This window comes from Colias eurytheme, chromosome 29 (assembly GCF_061535395.1).
Source record: "Colias eurytheme isolate Ceu_HAF_F1 chromosome 29, ilColEury1 Martin Lab GWU primary, whole genome shotgun sequence".
Taxonomy (NCBI): Eukaryota; Metazoa; Arthropoda; class Insecta; order Lepidoptera; family Pieridae; genus Colias; species Colias eurytheme.
In genome coordinates, this window is record NC_143008.1 from 1,676,236 (window position 1) to 1,690,940 (window position 14,705).

A 14,705-nucleotide genomic window follows, 5' to 3' on the forward strand; every position below is an offset into this window, starting at 1 on the left:
CTTAGAGCGCGTTTCCATTATATCGTTCTAGCCTATACAAAAATGTTTCGATATCCTAACATTACTATATAATTTTATACTTATCCCTAGCAATACTCTGATTTTTGTTTTAAAGAAAATGGTTTTGACTTTATAAAAAAAATAATATATCATTCAATTTTACGTCCTTGAGCAAACGACAAGGCGAATACCGTGAAACAATAAAATATCGTGTCCATAATAATTTGTTTCGTAATTAATATTTGACCATAATAATTACGAAACAAAACAAATAAATAAATCGTCACTTGGTAGTGGAAAGTGGAAAGACGCACAAAACCAGAATAAATTGATCTATGAATTGTGCTAAATAATGTAATTTTTAATATTTGTTTTTAACCTCAACTGTGCTGTGTACATACAATTTGGCTGGCATTTTACCGCAACATGACGTGATTAAATTTGTGTATAATTAGTCAAAATTGTCAGCTGTGATGTGTACCTATTTAAATAAATAAATAAACCCGTTTACGCAGTCCGCAGGTGCCTCGTGCAGTCCGGCGTCAGTCGCTTGGTACCGTTAGAACATAAAGCACACATTTCATTCGAAAATTATAACTATTACGTAGTTTAATTGTTAAATTTTGTATTTGTTGATTGTTGTTATTGTTTGTTATTGTTGTTATTGTTGTTATTGTTTGTTATTGTTGTTATAATATTTGTTGAAGTGTTTAATTTGTGTGTAAGTGTTGTAACTTTATATTGTTAATTCAAAATGGCTCCAGTGTTAAAACATGGTCGTGGCAAGCCTTTGACTTCTCAAACTAAAGAAGTTTTGTACTGCTTGTACAAATATTTCGAAAATGAGTGTAATAACAACCCGAGCAGTATTATGACCCCCACTCAATTAGTTGCTAAATCAACAGGAATTTCAATAGCATCCGTCAGAAAGGTAGTATCAGAAAGCAAATGTTGTCCTTCAGATCAGGAAGTAACTTTTAAATCTCCTAAAAAGAAACCGAATCGTAAACCTACAATAGTAATCGATAACTTTGATCAGCAAGTTATCAGAAGAACAATTCATGACTTCCACATCACAAATAGAGAAGTTCCCACTTTGAAAACTTTGCACGCAAAATTGAAAGAAGATATCGATTATAAAGGTTGTGTCAGCACGTTACGAAAACACGTCATGTCATTAGGTTTTTATTGGAAGCAAACAGAAGATAACCGGAAACTTCTTATGGAAAAACACGAAATTAGAAAATTGCTGAATATCGTGAACAACGCCGACCAATTGTTTACACCGACGAAACTTATATAAGTACATCACATATCCTCTCGAAATCTTGGTCAGATGGAAGCACTTCAGGTTTGAAGCAACGGAAAGGTAACCGCTTAATCATTGTTCATGCCGGTGGTATGGATGGCTTTATACCAAATGCATTGCTTATGTTTAAAGCCAACCAAAAAAGTGAAGATTACCACGACAATATGAACTATGACAACTATTCAAGGTGGATTAAAACTCAATTAATACCCAACTTACTACCAAATAGTGTTGTTGTTGACAACGCACCATATCATAACTCAATACAAAATCCTGCACCGAATAGTAATTCTAGAAAACAGCAAATGATTGACTGGCTGACATTTCGAAACAATGAGCATTCATCCACGTTGCTTAAGCCTCAATTATATGAACTGATTCTGCAAAACAAGGCGAGATTTGTAGAGTACAAGATAGACGAAATATTACGACAGCACGGTCATACTGTGCTGCGTTTACCACCATACCACCCGGAGTTTAATCCTATAGAAAACATATGGGGGATAGTTAAAAAATATTTCTCAAAAAAGAATGTCGCAATGAATATGAAGGTTATTATGTCATTAGCTGAAGAAAAAATGAACGCCATAACTGTAGAGGAATGGAGAAAAGTTTGTCTACATGCTATTGAGGAGGAAAGCAAATATCAGGGTAGAGACGCAGCATTAGACACAATATCAGAACGAATTATAATTAATTTAAATAATTCATCTGATGAAAGCGAGGATGGGGATGATTGTGATATGCCTGGGGTTGATGAATTATTAGAATAAAACATTTATGGCCGGAGAACACCTAATTCATACACGTCTTCACTGAAGTAAAAATCGGCACTGCTTGTAATGTTTGGAACTAATAAAATATTAATAATACTAATATTATATACTTGAATAAAAATTAAAAATAAAATGTTGTTTTTTTTTTTATTTGCTGACCATACACTTCTACAAACGCAAAAATTTCTCCAAGCTAATTTACCTGTAGTTATAAGTTTTTATGAGGAAAATAAATGATTATTTATTTATTTATTTTATTTATTTATTTATATCACCAAATTGTAATGGTCAAAGATTCTATTGAGAAAACCGCATTTAGTTCGCCTAATGGGCATTATGAATATTTGAGGATGTCTTTCGGTTTAAAGAACGCTCCCGCGACATTTCAAAGAATGATGAATAATATCTTAAAAACAGAAATAAGCATTTTATAAATTCAAAAAATAAGCAAGACCATATAAATAGGTTGCAGCAAGTTTGTGAAGTGTCACGTAGGGTTAATTTAAAGTTAAATAAAAATAAATGTATACACATATATCCATGAATACTCATGGAGAAAGAAATATAATTTTTAGGTATGAGTTCTTAATAAAGACGGACTAAAGCCGAATTAGTTAAAGATAGAGGCAATTAAGAAATTTCCGATTCCAAAAACGATAAAAAAAGTTAGAAGTTTTTTAGGATTAATAGATAATTATTATCGAAAGTTTATTCCTAATGTAAGTAAAATAGTTAAACCTTCAACGGGTGCGACTAAAAAGAACGCGATTATTGATATTAATAATAATAAATATAAATAAGCTTTTGAGTCGTATAGACATTCATTAATGAATGCTCCGATTTTAGCATTCCCTGATTTAAATAAAACGATTGTTTTTACAGATGCATCGGACATAGCTCTAGGTGCAGTATTAAGTCAGGAAAATCATCCGATAGCGTATGCGTCGTGAATTTTAAGTGAAACGGAGAGAAAATATAATACTACTGAAAAAGAATTGTTAGTATAACCTGTTGGTATGGCTTTTAACCAATTCAGACCCTATATTTATGATAGAACTTAAATATAGGGAAACTTAAATTACAAGATTACGATTATAAAATTGAGCACGGCAAAGGTAAAGAGAATTACGTAGCTGATGCGTTATGTAGAATACAAATAAACCACACAAGTGTAGATTCTTTTGCCGCGCATTGTGTCGAGGAATTATCGTTTATCTTATACTGATTTAAAATTGGAAGTTTTGAGCATCACGGTGACGGTTATGGCAGTCATCCTTTTAGTGTTTTGCGCTATATTAATATACAAAGTTTGTATTATACGTGCAAGGAAAATGTTAAGGAAGGAATTAAATTGTAGTCAAGGTACAGATTTAAGTGTTTTGTCACAGCATAGACCCAAATGTTAATGCTTGTTAATTTTTTTTTTTTGGTATTTGTCATTTATGTGAATCATTTTTTTTTAAGAAGGGGGTGTATGTAGTGTGTTATTATTCGCAGTAATCGAATATTGTAAATTCAGCGATGTTTGTGGCGCGGCGAATGGCGACACTCCTGCGAGAGTCAGTCGCCTGCCACTCGCCTATCCGGTATTTAATTTGAAGACCCCAGCCCCTGTACACTAAAGATCGTTGAGCAATACAATACACTCTTGTCAACAAGGTAGCGATACAGGAATTCCAATCATTGATAGTTAACCACGTCTCAGACGTGTTGTTTGAAAGTGCTCCATACGAAAACGCGAAATTTGAAAAAGTTATGTGGTATTTTTATATTCCACCTAGTAATCAAGAAGAGGTTATTAATTATTGGAGAAGACATCGCATGTCACGTTGCCAGCTGCTCCTCAACGTGACTACGCCGCCGCAGCCGCAAAAATGACTGCGACCCCAAAACCATCAAAAGGAGGAAACGCACCCGTGCGGAAAAGTTACCCTTCAAAAACGAAGGGCGTCCACGAGGATGGCTTCACAAAAGTCCATAAGAAAAGGAAGCTGACTCGTCAGAACAAGTGTGGCACCGCAACGAAAGATCCAAACTTGCGGATGCGCGCAGAGGTGCCGACGACGCCGCACTTGGCCGCAGGGAGTTGTGTTTCGCCGCTTTCGCGGACGGATAACCGGCCCCCCGGAGTCGCGTCGAAAACATAGCGTGTGATATTAATTTAGTATTTAAGTAGTTTTAAATTCATATGGGCCGTAGTTTTAAGTTATATTAAGATCTTGAACTGCAACTACATTATTTTGTTGCCTGAAATAAATAAATAAATAAAATAAAAGGTACATGTTAGAATATTTGAGTAAGAAAAATATGCTTTTATAATACCAAATGATGAATTATATTATAAAATAACAGAAGTTTATAGGAGGTATTTTGATCATAGTAAGTTTAAGCTAACTAGATATATTAAACCATTAATAGAAATATGTAGATGATAAAGAGGAACAATTTAATTTAAGAATGTCACTTAAATAATAGACATGCAGGTTGCAGGTGCAATTGCGTGAAAAGTATTATTGGGAAAATATGAGGAAAAATATTAAGAAATATTTATTAAATTGTGAATTATGTAGGAACGAAAAGTATAATAGACATCCAAATAATACATAATATTCTGAGACAGAAACTCCACATGAACCGATGTCAGTATGGCATATTGATTTTGTCTTTAGAAAGACAGTGGTATCTTACGATTATAGATAAGTTTTCGAAATATGCTATTATTAAACCCGTAGATAAAAGAAGAGTATATGATGTGTTATACGAAATATTTGCATTGGTAAATCCACCTAAAAATCAATCTTTTCAAGACAGATTTCAGAGTTTAAAAAAGTGAAACCTCTGTTGGACATATTCAGCAATCCTTTCACGATTTCAGTTGAAAATGCGCCAGAGTCAATGCAGTTAGAAATTATCGTCATTCAAAACGACCAAGATTTACGCAACAAATTCATCGAAGGAGACTTGCTGAACTTTTACCGCTGCATTGATAAAAATATGTACAAAGAGTTGCGCATAACTGTCACTGTAATGTCACAGCGTGTGAAATGTGCTTATTTGGTTCTACCTATATATGTGAGCAAACCTTTTGATATTAAATAATAATAAAACAAAAAATCGCAACCGCCTTGCATGATTTCCGCAAAGAGGCACGAAATTTATTCAATAAAATGGCGAAATTCGAGACTGCAATTTTGATTATTTTTTGGGAAGAAGTTTTGGAGAGATTTCATTTAGTTAATAAAAAATACAATGCCCTGGATTAGACATTTGTGAAGGCAACAAGTTAATTGCGTCCTTAAAAGACTTTGTGAACAACATATCACCCATCAGATCGGAAGCTAAAGGAATACGAAGAGAAAGCTAAAAAATTAAAAAAAAGTACTAGTGTGGCAGTAGATTACTATTGCCACACTAGTACTTAATTTTTTACTCCAAAATTTTCAGATAAGTCTACAGGTGAATTCGCAAAAAATTAAAAGGGACACGTTAAACGTTGCTTTGGATAAGCTGATTATGGATTTAATTATGGATGGCGCTTATTAGTTCGTTTTTAAAATGAAGGTGGCCACTTTATTTGCCTGGGTCACTTTATTAACCCTTCCCCTACTACTTACCCGCCGTGTACTCCTCCGAACCGAACGTCCTCCACGTTGTCAGATCACCGGTATATCCGTTTCAGCATCTCCACACACCGAGAGATCCCCAGCCGAGCTACTTAAAATGATGGACGACGACCCCGCTGGGCGTTGAAGCGTCTAGACAAAGAGCTCCTAGTTGAAGTCGCTATCGTGCAGTCCTAGCTTCCCGTGACGGAGGGAACTGTGGCTGTTAAAGAGGAGGCGGCGTGGCTCTCTGATGCCAGTTTGCGACGCGGCTATAACCCGCGCTAGAACGATACAACCCAGGCGGCAAGTGGCGCCCGTGAGGAGTTTCTGGTCTCCCATCGGGCGCGACCCCAGGTGACGGATAGAGGGAGGCCCCCCAGATATGGAGGGTACTGGTGGTCTTGCCGGCGCGGACCAAAATCAGCGTGGAGGAACTCGAGGGCAACCACGCCTTCGTTGCAATCTCTGCTTTGCAGGGAAACTGCTGGGTTCGCATTCGAACAGTGCTGCTATTGCGGCGAGGTATAGCAACCAGTGGTTGTGGACGTTTTAGTGCTACTGGACGAGGGAGCTGCGCTGCAGCGATGGATGGCGGTTGTTTCAATCGCGGCGCGGCGGACTGGGCGGCAGGTTTTCTGTCATCGGCCCGAGAGGAAGGACACCTCATCAAAAACCCTCAAATCTGCGTTTCAGTCCGTGGATTTCCTGTCCCCTTTTGGACAGTTTGGCTCGGGAGTGCGTGAGCTCTAGCTGTGGCCACCAATGGATACCGCTCGACCTCCATGGTGTAAAAGGGTTATCCGGGTGCAGGGGGCACCGCCCGGATAGACTTTTTATATCCCCATACTCGTGGGAACAAAAATGTCACTTAACCCGGCCCCATTTAACGACGACTTTTGCAAAACAAATATGCAGATCCATTCGTTTTCTGGCGCAATGACGCTTTATACCCAAACTTGAAAAAAATTGCGCAAAAGTACTTTAGTTTCCAAATGAGTTCTGTTGCATCTGAGAGACTATTTTCCAGCGCAGGTCTTATTCAAACAGACTTAAATCGCCTTTCTCCGCAAAACATTAGATTACTTTATTTTTTAAACAAAAATCTTATCAATGTTAATTTTAATTACTAAAATTTTTAATTGCCAATACAAGCATAAAAAACCTCATTCAAGAGAAAAATTTATGCGGCTGCGTTCGGCTGAACGCCAATAAAAAGCCGTTATAATAAAAAACAAAAAAGTTTTAGAACTGTGTGAAAATAATCCTGATTCAGGAACTTATGAAAAAAGTTGTTATGCAGCAGTTTCTGAATACAACACCAAAGACTACAAGCTGGTGCAAGAGATACAAAAAAATCTTACTTGTGACGACAACATAGAAAATACGTACTGAACAATATATTGCAAAAAAAACAAACATTAATTAAAAATAAAAGAAAACGCAGAACTGAAGATGCATTATTAGGCATAGAGCGAACAAAGCGGTTAAAGCCGGCGGACCAGCATTACAGCAACGTCACAAGTGAGCCTGATATGCCGATGGACGAATTCATTGCCAAACAAAAGGAAAAAAAGTCACATGCTGAGATATTGGCCCTGGAAAGAGAAACTATTGATCAATTGAACTCCGATCTATGAATCTTGGACCGTAAAAAAGAATCATTGCTACAATGATTGGACAAATTTGTAAAATGAAGCCTACAACTCCTTGCGCATCAATAATAAAAACAATGCTTTATTCGACATTTACAGGGAATGATTCGACAAGATATGGAAAGTCAAATGAAATAACTGCCATTAAAGAATTTGCAAACCAGCTAAACATGACTATAGCTCCTTGCGGATCATTTGTTGATGAAGACTATTGTTTCCTTCGTGCAAGTCCAGATGGTTTGATAGGAGATGATGGAATTGTTGAATAAAAAAATGTCCATCGTCGGCTTCTGCACTGACGCCACTAGAAGCAATAAGAAGTAAAAAAGTTGTCTTCTGTACAGAAGATGAAGATGGCAAAAAATTGAAAAGAAACCACAATTACTTTTACCAAGTCCAATCCAAAATAAAAATTGCAAAGAAGAACTATTGTTACTTCGTTCCCTCGACACCAAAGGGATTGTTGTAATATGAAAGATCCAACCTTTTGGTCAAATGATAAAATTTGAAAACTTACGCAGTTTTATTTCAAATGTGTTCCTCCAGAAATAATTAATCTAGATAAAGACGGTGAACTAAGCTATTTAACAAAAAATTTGGGAAAAAATTAAATAACATAAATATGACATGGTTGGGTTGTCCTGTGAATAATGATTTATTGAAAAAAATATTTTGCAAACATATAATTAGGTTGCAAGTGCACCTATAGAGAAATGCTCATATACGCGGCCGAGCATGCAAGTGGGCGTCCAAATCCTATCCTTAGAATAAAAAAAAACTGCTGACAAGGACGCGATAGAGCGTAATACAATATTACAAAGCAAATAGCTAGAAGTTCGGAAAAAATCTTATTAGTGCCTCTAATTTTGGCCCTATTTGCAAAAGACAGGTATCAAAAGACACCGCACCGCTGGTAAAAAATATATTATATAAAAAAAATAATTGGGCATGTTGCATCAATTGCTTATGGTATTGAAAATGAGCAGCAAACATTGCACAAGATACAAAAACAAGAAAACGTGTCTATTAAGCCCTGTGGACTGTTTATAGATGAAGATTTCCCATTCATTGGTGCTACGCCAAATGGGCTCATTGGAATTTACATTCTAGTAGACGTTAAATTTCCTTTTTCAGCATCAACAATTGGCATGAAAAAAGCAACTGAAGAAAATAAAATTCAAATATTGAAATTTAATAAAAACAACGCGTTCTGCAACACTTTGAAAAATAGTGATTCGTTCTACCAAATCCGACAGCAATATCTACTTGGTATTTGGGCCGGAGAAAAAGAGCCAGTCCACATCGAAGTAATTGTATGTAGTACAGTTTCACCATAAATGCCTACTTCCTGAAACCGTGAATCCCAGACATACGCGTGGTATGGGCTTAAGAAATCTGACACTTGAAGAAAACAAATCATTTGATAATAAGGAAAATGAAAAACAGTCCTGGTTTATTTATATTGTATTTGTATACCCTTCTACGTCGCCAAGCTGTAAATTATTTAATAACGAGATAGAAACAGCGTCAGATGTAAAATATAACAAAAGACGACCCGGAGATTTTCTGCTCGTCCCCAGTCATACAAACAAAGAATTTCGATTCGTCTGCAGAATTGAAGAACTGTCATTTAATAAACTTGTAGTAAAAGGATTTAAATCTAAGAAAAAGAAAAAATATATATTATAGGGCCATAAATAATGATATTTCTGGACAATGAAGACATTATTGAACATCTAGACAAACCTAAAATAGAAGGGAATTAGCTAGAATCGAATCAAAAACGCTCTTCACAACATAGCCATGCTGCATAATGTAACAATCGAACAGAAATATTTGGAACTAGGCCACCTTCGTCATAGCTCCCCCCTCCATACCCCTAGGAAGTGACAACCGCACTTTTTGTGTTCAGAAAAACATGCCGATTAAGTGGATATCAGTAGTCCGTATGACGGAGGTGAGTCCCACGGAAATGAATTTTATTTCAATTGGGGACTGTACTAATACAACAAAATTTCCCAAATAATATCCATTTATCCACTTACAAAAAATAAACTTAAAATAGTTTTGGAGGAATGGCTTCTTACTTTGAATTATGAGGATACAGAGGTTAAATAAATAAATTAAGTAGGTAGGTATATCTTATTATTTGTATTAGACTTAGTGAATGACTGGCTTTATGTATCCAGTCATTCGATCCCAAGACTCGTCGTTGGTCGTAGGGCTAAGTGTGAGTGTGATGGGAAAGTAATTTTAGTTAAAAAACATAATCATAATTGTATTGAATTTATTCTTAAAATAAACAAAAAATTTGCTTTCTGGTCTGGTGGTTACAACTGTGGTATAATAGTGGTATATTATTTGTAATTTTTTTTTCTTATTTCTAGTGTTATTTTGTTTTCTCTCAACAAATTATATTTTGAAAATGTGTTCCAACGAAGTGAGGAGTTGGGGCCTGGTGACCTAAAATACAGGTAATTTTTATTACCTAGTTTAGGCAACAGTCTCACACTTATTTATATGTACTGAAAATGTGTAAACTTATTTATGTAACTGATGTGAAAAAATAAACTCTTTTTTATTTATTTAATATATTAATTGCCATGTCATCTGGCTATGAGATTGATGTGGAGAAATTCCGCACGTTTGCAACTGAAACTGCCAAATATTTTGTGCACAAGTACCCGTGGTATGATATGCCGCCCACTGTGCACAACTTTTTTATTCACGGGCCTGAAATAATAAAACATGCACTTTTGTTGATAGGGCAATTAACTGAAGAGGCCCAAGAAGCCCGTAATAAAGATTTTAAAAAATACAGAGAGCCCCATTCTCGACAGTGCAGTCGCGAAAAATCTAACGCAGACATTTTTAACCTCTTGCTGTTATCATCAGATCCAGTAATAACAAGTGAACGGAAACTACCAAAAAAAAAGTTAACATCTCTTCCTCAAGAAGTTATAAATCTTTTAACTGCTCCAACAATGGAGCCAAGTGGCGATTCTATTGATAATGATAACCAAATCGATGATGAAAATCGACGATTATAGCGATGACAGTGATTAAATGTAAGATTTTAAATATAGGTATTTAAATGTCATATGGTACATGCTATGTAAATAAACTTGATTACATACATATTCATTTTTTTACTAAATCTATCTTGTCATATCAAAATATCCGCTCGAAAATAGCATTATGAATAAACGACACATTTAAATAATCTTGCCCCAGTGTGGCGACGTAATGTGCCCGGCTGTACAATGGTGGTGACGTACATGAAGAGTTTTATAGGCATAACTAAGGCATAACTGTTCATTTCGGCATAGATATTGAACTCATTTCAGTTACTCTCGGCGTATACGAGCTTGATGAATGACATACGTCACAGTATATTTCGGAAATTCCTTTAAAAACTTGCGAAGAATAGTAATTCTCTGTGATTTTTCAGAGAACTATGAGTGCAAGTATGCAGAAGAAGTTCAATCTACACATTTTGGTGCTTCTAAAAATTCTATTACATTGCACACGGGAGTAGTTTTCTTCAAAGACAGGTCTCAATCAGGTCCCATATAAAATATTGAGTGTTGAACCTCATAATAAATATAAAATAAGTAATGGTAATTTATATCATGTAGAAGAACTAATTGTTTCAGAATATACTTCAGTTTCGGATACAAGTTCATATATAGTATTTTATATTACAAACGAAAGTTGTCGGTTTTCCATTTTACGTTGTTTGATTTGGCAAACAAAGAAGGCCATTGTTATATGTGGCACGAGGGAGAAGCTAAACGTGGTTCTAACGAGGTATCAAGCTGTCTTTCAGATTTTATACATAAAATGCATGACCAGGGTGCCAGGCAATTTAGGTTCTGGTCGGATACTCGGATGATAAAATGTGCTGGCCAGAACCGCAATCACATAGTTTTTGCATTTTATGTATATATTGCTCAGAAACTAAACATTACTACAAAACATACCTTCCTCGAAATACCCAAGCTGAGGGAGACAGTGTTAATGCTGTAATAGAACGTTCATCTAAAAATAAACTTATACATACACCTCTGGAATGGTTTAGCTTGGTAAGATGGGCTAAACAGGATGGAAAGCCTTATAATGTCATAGAAATGAAGCTTACTGATTTCTTTAATTATAAAGACCTTTTGAACGGACGTATCAATATCGATAACTGATGAAACTTTAGAGGAATATAATATGCAGATTGCAAATATTACGTTAATTCAGGAAGATGTTAATAATCAATTGTTATCTATGTTAACTTGTAAAGCGCAACAAAAGGTTGTTATATCTTTGTTATTGCAAGCTCAAACCACAGAATACATAATAGTAGCTAAACGCTACAGAACGGACACTCTCCACCTCCCGCCAAAATTAAACACTTACCTCAGCCCGCACGATCAGGCTATAAATGGTCCGTATTTTTCTGCAAGGACGATACGCAACGAAGATTGACAACATTAATCAAATTGACTAAAAGTAATTTTATTATTATGGATTTGTGATTATCGTTTTTCGTAGAAAATGCTTAGATATTGTGCTGTTTACGGATGTATTTCATCAGAAAAAACGCGAATTTTCTTTTACGCTAGTCACAAATGTGCCAACCATAAAGCGTTAACACACACATTTGCAGCCTGTGCACTGTGCAGTGTGACTGTCAAAACGATAATTTTGTATGGAGTGTCCGGGGTGTGCTCAAACTTTGCAAGATGTAAGTGAACGATTAACAACAGCTATTACGTTTGCTGAACATAAAATGTAGCATTATAGTATTTTGCAATCTCAGTTATTAGAATATACGATTAATAGTATTCCAAAAGAAATTGTAATATCAAAAAATGTAAATGATTTAGAAAAGTGTATTACTGTAGATTGTCAAATTATTGATGGAATAGTGTATTCTGTAATAGAAATACCATTAGTTAAGAATAGTGTATTTAGGACAAGAAAAATTGTACCTACCATCCAACATAACCTATCCTGTTCCTATCCTTTTATACGAAGGGTTACTTTGGCTTACAATGAAAAGAAATGTATGAAGCTGAAGACTGTATTGAAATAAATGAATTAATTTGCAAAGGAAATATTGCACACCGATTGCCTACAGCATTTTGAAAATGCTGTGGAATAGTTCCTGCAATAGTAATCAATCAATTAAGATACAATGGATCCCTTCTCACGTGGGTATTCCTGGCAATGAAAAAGTTGATTCCCTTGCCAGGACCGCAGTTACGGAAGGAGTACCATTCACGTGCCTGCCATTACACACCGATTATTTCTATTGTTTGCGAGATTTTTGTGGTCAGATGTGGAAGGAGCATTTCGACGAGAGATCTTTATCGAAAGCGATTTGGTATAAAACCATTCAGCCGCACATTTGGCAATATCCTTGGTTTACCAGTTCCAATTTAAGTAGATCTGAAATTGTAATTGCTCTCAGACTTCGTTCTGGACATATCCCACTAAATATGTTCACATATCTGATGGGTAAATCGTCATCCCCCAATTGCAGTGTGTGTAACATAGTGGAGGATGTTTACCATATTATGGTGAAGTGTGTCCGGAACGAGGCTGAGAGATCTGCTGCTGAGTTGAACCTTAGATTGTTGGGCAATGTTAATGTTATTTTGGCGCTTCCTTCTTCAAAGGAAGCTAGATTTATTTACAAAATTGTTAATCTTGGTATTAAGCGTAGATAGTTGTTTTTTGTAATGCCAATGAGGGTGGCATGATCATGTTTGATCAAACCCTCGTTAATAAAATAAAGATTAAAAAAAAAAAAGGAAATATTTTGACGAAAGATACTTGTGAATCTGAAATATAAAATACGATGAATAGCGAAAAATGTTAAATGGTAGCAATAAAGTGTCCTAAGGAAGAAATTTTTGAGATATCCCCAAAAGCCATTTATATGTATTTTAATAAGACAACTGAAGTTGGAATTAAGCGTAATAATCATAGAGAAACTTTATGGACAAAGCATACTAATATATTATACTACTATTATAAAGGCGAAAGTTTGTATGGATGTATGGATGCATGGATGCATGGATGTATGGATGTTTGTTACTCTTTCACGTAAAAACTACTGAACCGATTACAATGAAATTTAGCACACATACAGGGTGTTTTGCACATGGACCGACATGATTTTTTGGGGGGTGGGGGGGGTCATGTGCTATTCTCCCCCGTGAGACCCAATACCCTAAGTCTCACGGTAGTCTAGATATGTTTTTTTTTATTTTTTTGAAATCTACGCGAAATCTTGCCTTTAAATCGTCCTAACTTTTTTGTTTGTGGTTATAATACAACAAAACAAAGTATGCTTGTATTCTACAATGTTTTCTTATTATAAATAAATCATTACATGTTACAATTGATATCCACAAAAAACTTCTGAGCTTTCAAAGTGGTAAATCGGTGTAAATGTTATGAAAAGTGACAACTTATCAATTCATTTAAAAAAAAAACTAAAGTTCATTTTGAATTTAGCTTTTTTTTAAAAAGTTCTTTACTTATTACCCTTTCTAACGATATGCTACATGACAGAAATAATACATCAGGGGTCGACCTAAGAGATATTTTATTGCTAGGGTCAAGATAATGAAAATACGTTTTTTTATGTTAAGTTGTTTTTATTAAATAGCAAATTTTAGCCATGAAGGCATAGCAGATTTGCTATGCCTTCATGGCTAAAATTTGATCGCTTCTCGGCCTTTTGGCTAAGATCAAAGTGTAGTATCTGTTCTTTTCAGCTTAATATTATCTTGACCCTAGCAACAAAATATCTCTTAGGTCGACCCCTGATGTATTATTTCTGTCATGTAGCATATCGTTAGAAAGGGTAATAAGTAAAGAACTTTTTAAAAAAAAGCTAAATTCAAAATGAACTTTAGTTTTTTTTTAAATGAATTGATAAGTTGTCACTTTTCATAACATTTACACCGATTTACCACTTTGAAAGCTCAGAAGTTTTTTTGTAGATATCAATTGTAACATGAAATGATTTATTTAGAATAAGAAAACATTTTAGAATACAAGCATACTTTGTTTTGTTGCATTATAACCACAAACAAAAAAGTTAGGACGATTTAAAGGCAAGATTTCGCGTAGATTTAAAAAAAATAAAAAAAAAAACATATCTAGACTACCGTGAGACTTAGGGTATTGGGTCTCACGGGGGAGAATAGCACATGACCCCCCCCACCCCCCAAAAAATCATGTCGGTCCATGTGCAAAACACCCTGTATAGAGGGTAACTTGGATTAACACATAGGATAGGTTTTATCCCGGAAATCCCACGGGAACGGGAACTATGCGGGTTTTTCTTTGAAAACGC

The 14,705-nt window shown here is 35.3% G+C and overlaps 2 pseudogenes; both read left to right on the top strand.

Annotated features, from left to right (window-relative positions):
* Nucleotides 1-429: 429 nt before the first annotated feature.
* On the top strand, nt 430-2,285 carry LOC149896056 (uncharacterized; annotated as a pseudogene).
* Nucleotides 2,286-14,068: 11,783 nt separating this feature from the next.
* Nucleotides 14,069-14,245, top strand: LOC149896057 (U2 spliceosomal RNA; annotated as a pseudogene).
* The last annotated feature ends 460 nt before the right edge of the window (nt 14,246-14,705 follow it).